Consider the following 13,442-nt stretch of genomic DNA (forward strand, 5'->3'; position numbering starts at 1 on the left):
TTCCAAACTGAATTTAGATAAAATGACTGGTTTGGCCTAGCAGTAATATCATCAAATTTATCTCTTTACACATAGTCAGGTGTGTGAAGGAAAAGCTAGGATCTGGAACCTAACCAATGGCCAGTTAGGAACCTGGGCTCTAGTGGGCAGTGTTATTTTTGTTATTGTTAGAAGATTTTAGGAAAACCACTCCTTTGTGTGAATGTGAGGCAGAGAATGCACTGAAGAGCTTCTCTACTGCTCTTGCAGCCAGAGAGCCAAAGGTGTCCTGGGCTGCATCCAGAGCAGCATGGGCAGCAGGGCCAGGGAGGGGATTCTGCCCCTCTGCTCTGCTCTGCTGAGACCCCACCTGGAACCCTGCATCCAGCTCTGGGGTGCCAGCACAGGAAGGACATGGACCTGGGGGAGTGAGTCCAGAGAAGAGGCACCAAGACAATTAGAGGAGCAGCTCTCATATGAGGAAAGACTGAGAGAATTTGGAGTATTCAGCTTGGAGAAGAGAAAGCTCTGGAGCAATGTAATTGAGGCCTTTCAGGCCTACAATTAAAGGAGGCCTACAAGAGCTGGAGAGGGACGATTTGCAGAGGTATGTAGTGACAGGACAAGGGGGAATGGCTTTAAACTGAGAGTAGGTTTCTAATATGAATGATATTATGAAGAAATTCTTTACTGTGGCGGTGGTTAGACACTGGAACAGGTTGCCCAGAGAAGTTCTGGATGCTCCATCTCTGGAAATGTTCAAGGCCAGGTTGGATTGACCAATGCGCATCCTGGTTTAGCAGGAGGTTCCTTACTCCATGCAGGAGGATTGGAACTAGATGATATTTATGGCCCCTTCCAACCCAAACTGTTCTGTGATTCTGTGATACTGGAAGAATCTGAGAAGGTCCATTTTGAGCTGTCTCAGCAGATGTATATTTCTTGGAAAGTCATTGGGCTTTATCTCTGCTGTAAAATCCTTTAAGAATAAGCGACAAATTAATAAGAACTTGCACTCCATGGATGCTTTATTATGGCATATCAGGAAGATGTAATCAGGAAACCAAACCTACCACTTGAAGATGGCTTTTCTGGAAAAAATGAGAGAGATTGTGCTGTGACACAAGATCACAAAACAATATTGCAGATTTACCCATTTCTGTGAGAGTTATAGGGCAATGGCTTTCATATGTTAGCTCATTTGTTTCTAAATTAATATCTTTATATGTACCTAAATATTTTTTCTTTCTCTTTTTGCATTTTTGGTGTCTACTTATTCTCTTGTCCTTTGCACTTAAATTGGATGGCCTGTCAGCATTTAATTACTAACAAATACAACTGTATAACAATGTCAAGTGAGGAATATTCATCAAGTTTTAAATCTCTCTTTAGAGACTTGACTTAATTTGATTTGGGTAATGTAGTTAGACAAAATGAAGTTTGCATAACATTAATTTTGTCCCAGAACAATGGTGTCCACAACTTGTGTGAGGAGTAAAGTTCACATGTCTTGAACTTTTAAGCAATCCCTTTACAGGTTAAACCTCAAATTCTGAGGTTTTCTCCCATTGTGTTAAGTGTATTACGGTAGATGTTAGATAATTACTTCTGTTTCCAGAACTTTCCTCCAATGAACACAGGTTGGTTTTACACATTAAAAAGAGTTGATTCCATACAACATGTGCAATAGCTCAAAAATAAATGAAAGCAATGGCTAAAACTGAAGTCAAGCTCTGAAATCACAAAATAAAGGCCATTTTTGCATAAAATAAAGACTCTTTTTCCATAAGGATTTTTACTTCCATGATTGATGACCTTTTCTCTCCTACAGCTTTTTCATCTGATAGCCTCTGTCCTGTCTGAACTTGAACAGAAAAATAAACTCTGATTTTGAAAGAAAATGGGAAGAAATACAAAGGTAGGTGTAAATGGGAATTTGTTGCCAGATGTAAGACTGGACTGACTGGAGAAAAAATTCCTGACCCAGGGTACATGGCATAACTACAAAACCAAGTTTGTTTGTTTGGTGGTTGTTTTCTACCAGATTCCATTGCACTCTCTCTTTTTTTTTTTTTTTTTAATAATATTAAGAAATCAAATGTCTTATTTATCTGAAGGATTTGTATTTACATATGCTTACTTCAAATCAATATCACAAATTAAGCTTCTGCAAAATTTATCTCCTCAGAAAAAAATAAAGGTGAAGGGCTACAAATAGCTATGAGTAACCTTGGCATTCTTGCTGATAAAAATAAATGCCTGTTTAGTTTAGAAAGCTCTATATTAAGCCCAGCAGTATATAAAAATTAATTGACATGATTTCTGGTGAAGCACAGATCTTACCAGTTTCATCTGTTAATTTCTGACTTAGCCAAGTGTATAACAGCAGAAGAATCTGAAAGGCTTTGTGAATTTTGCAAATATGAGCTGCAAATTTTGCAAATATGAGCTGTAAATTTTGATAGGGTGAAGAAACATAGAAGTTTCCTTATCACTCTTTAGTCTGCTCCAAGCAAAAGATTTTATAAAAGAATATGTTTGATTCTGTTCTGAATGCACATAGAATATATGATATATAGGCTACATCATATATTATATGAATTATTAATTCATGTGTGTGTGTATATATACGTAACTCTTGTATCCTAGAGAGAGACATCAAATGTTTTAGGCTACCTCGTAGTGACTTCCTTGAGCTACAAATCCTCTCACTTTCAACATTAGAAAAAATTCTACATTAAGTTTCTATGCAGTGATAAATTTTCCAGTATTCTCTGAAAGTTCTCACAAAACCAAAGTCCAAGATGCAGCCATCTCTGGTTAGAAGTACACTGACACTGCACTTCTCAACCTTTTAGGGTTTGAAGTGAAACAATAGCTCTTATTCAGCTGAAATTGTGAGGGGAATTTAGATAAGCAGAAGGTAATTATACAGGTTAGAATTTGGCCCTAACACAGGAGCTGACACCTCCTATCAAGAGGTATGTAATCACATTGCATGATTTTCTCAAGGAACACTATACAGAGCACTGCTAATTTTCAATGCTCTTGTGAACAGCATTTCGCAATATGTGTTATTTTTGAGACTCCATGAAAATTCTCCGTAACTGCTTTTAAGACATTTCCCCTGGTGCAGAGATTTATTTTTTTTTAAGATTGTGTTCTGAAAAGCACTGACAGCCTCTTCAGCAGAAGAGCCAGGATTGTCAGCCATTGATGCAAAAACCTGAATCTGCTTTGACACCCCAGAATAAGCTTCTGGCAATGTTATGTCTTTCTTTTAGATGTTTGGATAAATCACACAGCTCAGAAGCTGCATCATACATTATGCCTAAGTTATAAACAAATGTTGCTGAGGTAAGGATTTTTCTCAGTCCAACATACTGAATCTCTAGACATCTCTTAGCTGCCTCAGGGAAATGTTTGCTCAAGGCTTGGTTGTGTGTTCCAAGTGGTTTATATGGATCTTCCAGGAGACCCAACCAAACAGATGTCTCTATTGATGCTCGCTCCTTTCTCAAGCACCTGGGTTTTTCCACCAGCAGCACAGTGTTTGGTGTAGCTATGATCCAGAGGAGATACACTAGAAAAGAGAAAGAGAATTTGTGCCAGTCAGTGGTGTTGTTCTTTCTGCCTCTAACCTCAATAAGGCTTGTGATCATGGCAAGTGAGGACTTTCTTTCACAGTGGCTGTCCTTATATGATACCTGATTACTGCAGGTCCCTCCCTTCATGTGGTTTGTGGTTGCTGGCAGCTGACCTGGACTGAACAGAGGATCCTCTTGAATAGAGTGGTATTGTTGAAATATTCACAAACTTTGTAACAGGTTTGCTTCACTACCTAATGACTGTTTAACCTTTCTGTTTGCTCATGTGGAGCACCACCTGCACTACGTGTCTTTCCTGTGGGGATCTGTAAGGCCCAAAGTTTCAGGGTTTGCTCCTAGGCAGGAACAGAGACTGTGGAGATTGTGCTGGAAGAACCCTGTGATAAAACACTGTGAAGGAGGATTGCTAGGGCAGTCAGTGGACAACATGGGAAAGATAAGTGAAATCTTAACTTTCTTCTAGTTTAAGGGGCCTTTTCACAGTCCTGAAAATCATGTGTACATGAAACAAACAATAAGTACAAAACTAGCTGCCCTGTTCAGACATCTTCTTTGTTGAGTTATTGGGTTGGTCGCTGTTCTGTTTTGATTTTTTTTGTAGGATGGTATATATTCCCTCTGAGTATTTAAAAGTTGGATATTTCCATGTTTCGTGGACAAAGAATCCCTGGAAGATGATTCATCTCACTCTGCATGTGCAGATTTAGATTAATTTATTAATTAGATTTATCTAATTTAAAATTTAAATTTAAATTTAGATTAATCTATTGATGTGGTCTTCAACTCCTAAATGGTTACACTTATACACTGGGTGAAGGACCTACAGACAACTGAATCACTATTTTAGGGTTTTATGTTTTTTTAAATATGCTATAGTGCTAGCCATTTATATATTATAATCAGACTGTTAAAATACTCATCCAAGATACAGAAGATTTATGCTTTAAGATCTCTTTATTCCAAAATGCTGTAACTCATGTACCTATCAGGAATTTACCTATCAGCTAAATTCCGCCATTGGTGCCTGTGTCAAATCCATCACAGCTAACAGTTACCAAATACTAAATTCCTTAGGAACTGTGGTTCACATGCCCCAAATCTACATCATACCATAACCACAAATGACACAAAACACACTGAGATTTATTAAAAACAAACAAACAAACATCCCCAAAATGTTTATTACCCCCATTTCTATATTAGTTTGGATCACCCAGTGAGCAATTCTTGATTTAACATTCCCACTTTGTTGCCAGATGTCCTGCTTCCAGGAGACAGGCAGTGGGTGTTAGAAGTGAGGAAAATAATGAGAACTCCAGAGGTGAATTAATGAATGCTGATATTCATTTGGCAGATAGCACCTCCAGTGTGTACCCTTTAAAAAACCTGTATTAGGTGACAGTTGATTTCAAAGGCACGAAACAACATGTATGTGTCTTGATAAAGTAGGTACAGCTGATTTCAGTTTTTAGGGAACAAAGGAAGTGTAAAAGTTTCCCTTCTGAATTCTGTATGGGAGTCTAGTAGATAGTCAGTATCCAATCTTTCCCAAAAGTAATGGAAAGAACTGGATATGTCCAGAGAAAATCTCCTCAGAATATGATTTATTCCACCTTGTTTAGAAACTTGTATGGATTATCTCAGAGGCTGGAAACACCATTCTCTCTGGGTTAACAACAGAGGAAGTTAAGACAGTTCACCTGGGCTAAACATCTAACTTTTTGATGAGTTAAATTACATGGATGTCATCCTCACTTGTGCCTGTTATTTTGTTTCTTTGAGACAGTGGTTTAGAGACTTACAAGACTGCTGAAGAATGAAGGCAGGCAAACCAGGAAAATGGCATGATGAGGAACAAAATGCATTAAGACAGGTAGTGAGCTGAGAAATCAGAAATGGGAAATCTAGAAAAGGGAAATTAAGAGATCACATACAGAACATTTTAAACTTATTTACTCCAATAGGTATTTTACCATTAAAAAGGTAATGGCATTGAAATAACGTTGTTAGACAATAGAACCCCTAAAATAATTTAAAGAGAGATACTAAAAGAGGATATAGATATTTGATTCTTTTGCTGGCACTTCAGAATATAAAAAAAAAAAAATTGGCTTCAGGCAGGAAATGTTAGCATCATCCACCTCCAGATATCCATCTAATGATGTTATAATAAAAATGGGAGGTTTCCTAAATAATGCCAGGGAATTTCCAGAACGATTCAGACACAGTTGACCTTACCTTAAGGAATATACTGAGAAAAAGTTCAGGAATTATAAAATAGATCTGAAAATAGACAAGTCCTAATGATAGCATGATTTCCTTCCCATATTAGGAGTGAGTAAGAAAATAGATCAGCACTAAAGGCTATAAAAGGTCATCAAAATATTTATGAAGGAGTAAGAATCTTTCTTGCTTTATTTAGGCTTTCATTTAAGAAAATAAGTAAAAAATTAACTCATTCAAATATGAGGATTCTGAGCATGATCTTCTATTTGATTTGCTTTGCTTTTCCTTCGTTTGATTGTAGCAAGAGATGGCATGGTACTCTTAAAATCAGATCTGAATTTTACAGGGAATCATAGTGCATCCACTCACACAGTGAAGGAAGATGGAAATACATGGAAACAAGTAAAGTATCAGTGAACTGGAGTGATTAGAGATATTTGGGAAAAAATAGACAAGACAAATGCAATGCATTTATTAATTCCAAAATGGTGGGCACAGCTGAAATTGACTTGAGTGATTGTTGTAAGTGAAATAAAGTCTCAGGTGTTCCCTCAAGTGGAAAGGTGAAAAAAGAAAAGGCTGGAGAGTAATGTTATTTGTCAAAATACTGTGCAAATGCCACAGTTTCAGGTTGGAAGGCTGCTGTGATAGCAACATTTTGTGCATAAAGGTATTAGCAATTAATAAATAAATAAATAAACAAATAAATAAATAATTAGAATGAACTCCTGCTGCACATCATCACAAAAGGAGACAAAGAACTTAAAACTGCAAGCTTAGCTCTTGAGAGACAGTCCAGGACATTTATAAGAACATAAAAAGGAGAGGTGAAAACAATACATGTGATATGTTTATATGAGTCAGGGAATCTCAGAAACAATGCAAAGGATATTATTATGAGAGATGCTAATAATTTTATGGAGAAAGTAGAGGATACTTGAGGGAAAGATATATCTTACCAGCCTCTGTACCTATCCATAAGCATGCAATTCTGTAATCATAAGAGATTAAATATCTTTACAGCCAAATATTCCTGTTAACACTGACACTGCGAGTGAAGGCAGGTCACTGAATTTTATAAATTCCAAATATATTAGGGTACAAGCATTGCATGAGTCTATATCAGTGTATATGAACCTCAAGAGTAGCCATAAGTCCTGAGCATATTGTACCTGTCTTGGAATCCTGAGGGCTCTTAGACCACCACTATCAAAAGAACTCTATCACATAAAAATTAGGGGAATTGTGTCTTGATATTTATTCAGTGTGACCTGGGATATAAAACATGCTGCTGTTATTTCCAGTTTCTCCAGATGAAATCACAGTTGGCTGTTGGAGCATCTTTTCTACTCCAGCCTGAAATCAAGTAGGTGAGCTTAAAATCTGAAGCAGACATGGAGAAGCCCCCACACAACTTCACAGCAGGGTGGCCCTGGATGTTACCACCTAAAGCACAGCAGAGTACCTGAGACTGTGCCTCCCTGAACTTCTCTGAAACAAAACAAAAACCCTTGGTTGGCACCGTCTCACTTGGGAGGAGGCAGATACCAGCTGAGAGGCAAATCCAGAGCCTGCTACCCTCCTCCAGGACATGTGCCTGCCTGCTTCCTAATTTGGAAACAACAGTGGTAGGTTGCTTGAGGTCACCCATGGAGAGTAATCACAGAGAAATATTGTGGTGCTGTGGAAATAGTCCAAAGGAAAAAAAAAAAAAGAACAGTAGATTAAATGCATGCAAATTTTGGTTTCATATACAAAAAAACAAACAGCATGAAAATATTTTCAGCCAGGGCCTTTATCATGTGAATGAGTGACGTGAAAATTACATATGTGACAACTAAATTGATGTCACTTTTTTCTCCTTTGGGGAAGTATCTTAAAGAATATTGGTGGGGTTTAGGTTCAGTCGTCTATCTAACCTTTACTTTAATAATTTGGAAAATAATAAATTTAATGAGAGGATTAATTACAAATATAGAAGAGCAATAAAAGACATCCCAGAGAGATTAGGATAAAAAACAACAAAGTCAGTTACATGCTGAGCTGGTGTGAGTTAACAAACAAAATAATCCAAAATACCAATACCACACATAAACTGAAAGGATTTATGTGGGGTGAAGAAAGCATTATTAAATGGGAAATTGACCTGTGATATGAAGTGATAGAAAAAAAAACAAAACATCCATTTTGGAATGAAGCAACTCACCACAGAGTATGAAGAGAATAGTCCTTTTCACTACGACTCTGTGATCCCATCCACAGTACTGCATTCCTTCCTGGATATCTCATTATCAGGATTGCAGTTTGGAAAGTGCCAAAGTAATTAGGAAGCAAGACATTGTTGACATTGGGAGGAGGGGGTGGGAATTAGTAAGATAAATGTGAAAACTTACATAGCAATGTTTAAAGGAAGAGCATAACACGTTGAAAATGCCCTGGAACTGTCAGGGCCGGAAAAGAATTGTCTGATACAAGTCCTGGCACAACTGAGCTAAGGCTGAAAAGAAAAACAGTAGATAAATGCAGGCAAAATAACCAGGTATATTTCCTGCCAATTGTCACTATTAGGCTATCTTCCAAGGGAAGCTTTTTCACTTGGGACATTAAAAAGTGGATGGGACAGAATTCTGTGAGATGTATTGTTTTATATGGCTTAATACATGGTTTCTGTCACTAATATGGGCCAAATATATCAAGACTACCTACAGTTCCTGCTGCTATTAGGAGCAGGTATTCAAGCACAGAATGTGTCTCTGTTATTCTTCTATGGTGTTCTTCAGGGAGATGTCCTTGCATTTACCATTTTCTAGAGATCTTTGGTCTTTTCAATGGCATGTAACTGGCAGTGGAAACATTTCTAACTGACTTCTATTTAATGTGAGATTTCTAGCTGAGAAATGGGACTGTGTTTGAGTATGTGCTGTTTCCAATTCACTGGACTTATTAGCAGTTTATACCCTGTGTTTGGTTAAGAATGTTCTCAGACACTATTCTAAGATGTTATTAATCCTTTTCATTATTGTTTTTAATCATTGTGGGTACACACCATGTGCCAAGAATAGGCTGCAAGGTTTAGTTTCCTTGCCTGATAGTTTAATAATTCTCTCTTGAATAGGAGAACTTGCCTTCAGAAAGATTTATCAGGTTAAAAAAAGGTTTTGATTTAATATTTGAAGATGGAGTTAGCCTCCCGCTGTGCTTTAAGCATTTGAAAACCTGCTGCAAAGTGGCATTTCAAAGACAGCTTAATATTAAATTCAGTTTGCAATATTCATATCTAATTGTTGTAAGACCTGTTGTTCTGTTAATAAGTGGCAGAATAACAGTGTTATTATGTTTGGTTTTCACATGCATTTTTAGACCTTTGTTAAAGGACATTGTTCTTGCAAAGGCTTTCCTCAAAGAAAAGAAAAACATTTACATATACAGTAGATAAACTCCTGCAGCTTCAGAGCAGTCTGGGTGTTTATCATCTTGTGCAGAACTGATTTGAGTGTTATTCTTCTCAGCTATTCTCAGAGTACACATTTTATTCTCATTTAAGCATTGGCTAGTTGTGTTATCCAAATCACTGCATTATGAAAATAAAATATATAAGAATATGAAATTATATGAATAGGAAAATATGTTATTTTTTATGAACCGCATGCAATCTTGTCCTCTGTGTTTTCTTCTACAGCAGAAGTAATGTAATAAAGAATTTTATATGACTTCAGCACTGGTGTTATTGGGTGATTTAAAACCATTTTCCCACTGCAACTCAGCTGTTCTGCATTTTTAGAGATTGTTTTTACCAATATTACTGAAAATATCAAGAGATTAGCTGCAGAAGTGACACTGGCTACTTGCTTCTGTTGGATGGCTTTTATCTGGCATAAAACTATTAAACATACAGTCATTATGAATCATTAATAGCCTGACAGCAAAGTTGACTGCAGTGGGAAAATCAAGTCAGTTTTATTATTCATTAAGACATTCCTGAAGGAGCCAACTTTTCACAGAAAGAATAGACAATAGAATTATAATATTTCATACTTATGAATGTGGTCATGTGTTAAACTACTTTGCCTTCTTATAATCAGATTTTTTCAGTTACTTATGCTAATCATTTTGGTTACATTTTTATTGCATGCAGTCTGCTTAATTCAAAAACCTGTCTTACAGGATACCAAAGTAATGTCTGATTTTCTTTATAATAGTTACATTATACACACCTTCTCATGCTAAATTTTAGTTTCTCAAAGGAATTTTATAAATTAAAATTAGGCCAATTATGAATTTAAACCTAGTCTGAAGACTGTGCCTCACATTCCTCTTACACAAGTCTTCCTCTTTCCAAAACAGAGAAAAATCACAGGTTTTGTAGACAAATACATATTAATGGGTGATGTACACATTCCAGAAAAGACAAGAGCGCTGAGACATTTGATTTCCTTGCTCTCTCTTTTTGTCTTTCATTTTTGCCTTCTTTGATACAGGACAGTATTAGTAGCTCTCAAGTTAGAGCCAGAGAAGAAAAACTGGGGTAGGGTACTGCAGAGAGATATATAATTCTAACCGTTCTTAGGGTAAAATTTGCAAATTTACCTCAGATTTGTGAACTCAGCCTAACTTTTAGAGGTACTTTGAATACAAGTCCATGAACAATGAGGAGTTGGCTAAGGCTTTAGTTGCTTGTATGAGTGAAACCTCCCTCTCCCCAACTTCTGCATTTAAGCCACGCACTCATGCAGCATCCCAATCTCTTAATTTTGCTGGCTTCATAATGGGAATTCCAACACCACACAGGAAAAACTAAAAGTCTAATATATGAAGGTGTTTTTATATTTTTGGTCATAAATATAGCAGTGGATTTTCCATGCTCACAAAGAGAACACATTGACCTTCATAGATGAGATTCTGCCATATCCATGCACACAGAACAGTGTTTTACTCAACTTTCATTTGGTCCAGTTGCAGAACTTGGCTGGGAAGATAAGCTTATATGACTGTGCAGAAAAACTTATTTTAAAGGAGTAGGTAGAGTCAAAGCTCTGTCTCACATACTAGTGTCACAGCTTGGGAAATGCAATGTTATCCCCAAACTTCTTAGCTTGTTCAAGACTGCCATTTGAATATGAAACGTATACAAAGACACATGATTCAAAACATCATGTGATAAAAAGGTGCATTCAGAGAAATCACAACAAACATATCTAGAGCTGTAAGTGCTGACTATCTGCAAACTTTAGTTCAATCAATCTTGTAAAATAACACTTCAATATTGATGAATCTAGGTGAACTTCCAGTCCACATCATTATTTTTTCATGGGCATTGAAACAGTGCTATTCTTAAGCCAAAAAGACAGCATCAAAATTAGAGAAGTGGTACTAAAAGAGCACTACAAAAAAGTCAACACATCCTGAGAACAATCTACCTTCTGGTAAGTTCCAGAAGTAGGTTTTGGTGTAGGATCATAGAATTTTTAGGTTGGAAAAGACCTCTAAGATCATTGTGTCCAACTGATCGTTGTGTCCATCTATTAACCCAGCACTGCTAAGTCCACCACTAAGTCCTATTTAATGCTACAACTACATATCTTTTAAATACCTCCAAGGAATGGGGGATCTGCCACTTCCCTGGATAGTCTGTTCCTATGCTTGAACACTCTTTCAGTGAAGAATTTTTTTCTTGATATAACGTCTAAACTTTCCCACAACTCGAGGCCATTTCCTCTTGCCCTGTAATTTGTTATCTGGGAGAAGAGACTGACCTGTAAGGTCGCTACAACTTCCTTTCAGGTAACCATGGAGAGTGATAAGGTCTTCCCTGAGTCTGCTTTTCTCCACATTAGGCAACACCAGCTCCCTCAGCCTCTGCTCAGGAGTGTGCACCTGGCTACATGAGTGAGTGGAAGATGTGCATGCTGAGATACCAGGCAGCAAGGAACTGCTAGACTTGTTGAAGGCTTTGCTGGAAGGTTAATGATACCTTAGCCATCAGTGACATTGGGATTATGGGCCTGACTGATAGATAGGATACCAGTATTCTCCACAGTGATTAGAAACTAGTTAAAAAGGGAGCAATTGTGAGGGAAGAAGATCAGTGCTATGTCAGTCATATTCTGTCATTATTCTCTGTGTTTAGGTGGAAAGGTCTCGCTGTCTCTTACTATTTCAGTGTACCTCAGAGAGTTCATCCAGGTCTTTACATTCAATCATTAGTTTTATTCCTTTTATGTGCAGTTTTAAACAGTGGTCTATCCCTCTCATTCCTTTCCCACATCCTCCTCAGAAAGCTGTTTGGGTTTCTGACCTCACTGCCTCTTTCTCTCCACTGGCATTTCAACCCTACTTTTTCTCTCACTTCCTCTTGTAAGTTTAAAAAAAAAATCATTTTTTCGGTTAATTACTCCAGCATTCCTGACAACCCATTCTTAGCAAAGTTCCCTCATACCTTAACTTGAAAGTACTTTGAGAACTGGTATGTTTAAAATAGAAATGTAGGCACATGATATATACTAATCTGTGGAACAGAATGCAAAACCCCAGAACAAAATCACCACTTTATTGCTGGTGTCATCCAAAGAGTCTATAAATCTGAATTTTATATCTGCAACACATGAGCAAAACCTGGCCTGTATTTCTTTTTAACATATCTTCATTCTAATCATTCCCAACACTAACTGCAAGTGTCTCAAACTTGACAGCTAGTTTAGCATTAGACAACAATAGAATATTTCATTTCTGTAAGTTTAGTTATCTTGTTAAAATTCATATTTGCTTGTAAAATACTGAGAAAGGCTTTTAATCATTTGCTGTCAAAATGCCAGGTGGGTTTTTACATCAAGAATTGGTAAAGTCAAAAGACTCTTTTTAAGTTGTTTTGGTTTTGTTTTGTTTTTTTTTAATGTAAGATATATTTTCATACTGCCTGAAAAAACAATAAAATATGTAGCTGAAAAAAGAGAGGGAAGCATGAAAAATAAAGATGGGGCTTGCAGGTCGATGGGGTTTTGCTCTACACAGCACTTGTGGGTGTGGTGGAGCTGAGGTTAAACAAAGTAGACAGGGAGGATTACAGGCCTAAGAGAAGAACCTGAAAGGAGGAGCTGCCTGAGATCAGCTCCTGCAGGAATCACATCAGAGAGAATATAAGCAGGATAAAAATGGGAGCTACCTTACACTGCCAACCATGAACAAAGATGAAAAGTCAGTGAAGGACTGGGGAGGAGGCTGAAGGAGGAGGAGGTGGGAAAGAACAATGAGTTGAAACACAGTCATCTCTGTTGGCAAAACAATCTTCTCCACAGCATCTTCTCTCAGCCCCAGCTGTTTCTTCACTACTTCTCCACTGTTATTGCTGTCAGATCTGTATGGAGAAAACAGAGAAAGTATTTTGTGGTAGCTTTATTCTTAATGATCTGTTATCCATTTGTATTTATAGGCCATCCATGCCCAGGAGCCTTTGGGCACATAACAAAATATAACTAAAACACAGCTTCATTTTAAAAAAGGCAACATGGCCCAATTAATTCCCCAATTAATTAATTTATTCTACATTGCTTTGAATTTTGGTCTAAGGATTTTATGTAGGACATTAAAAAAAAGAACAGTTCCACTGACAAGACAGGTAATTATTTTATTCAA

General features: G+C 37.1%; 1 long non-coding RNA gene across 1 annotated transcript; it reads left to right on the top strand.

Moving 5' to 3' along the window:
- Positions 1–298: 298 nt before the first annotated feature.
- LOC147654145 (uncharacterized) lies at positions 299–9,420 on the top strand. The gene is made up of 4 exons (XR_015284542.1): positions 299–586; positions 1,811–1,897; positions 5,374–5,460; positions 7,118–9,420. It is a non-coding gene; the product is annotated as an uncharacterized LOC147654145 (long non-coding RNA).
- The last annotated feature ends 4,022 nt before the right edge of the window (positions 9,421–13,442 follow it).

This window comes from Cyanistes caeruleus, chromosome 3, assembly GCF_971803275.1.
Source record: "Cyanistes caeruleus chromosome 3, bCyaCae1.hap1.1, whole genome shotgun sequence".
Taxonomy (NCBI): domain Eukaryota; kingdom Metazoa; phylum Chordata; class Aves; order Passeriformes; family Paridae; genus Cyanistes; species Cyanistes caeruleus.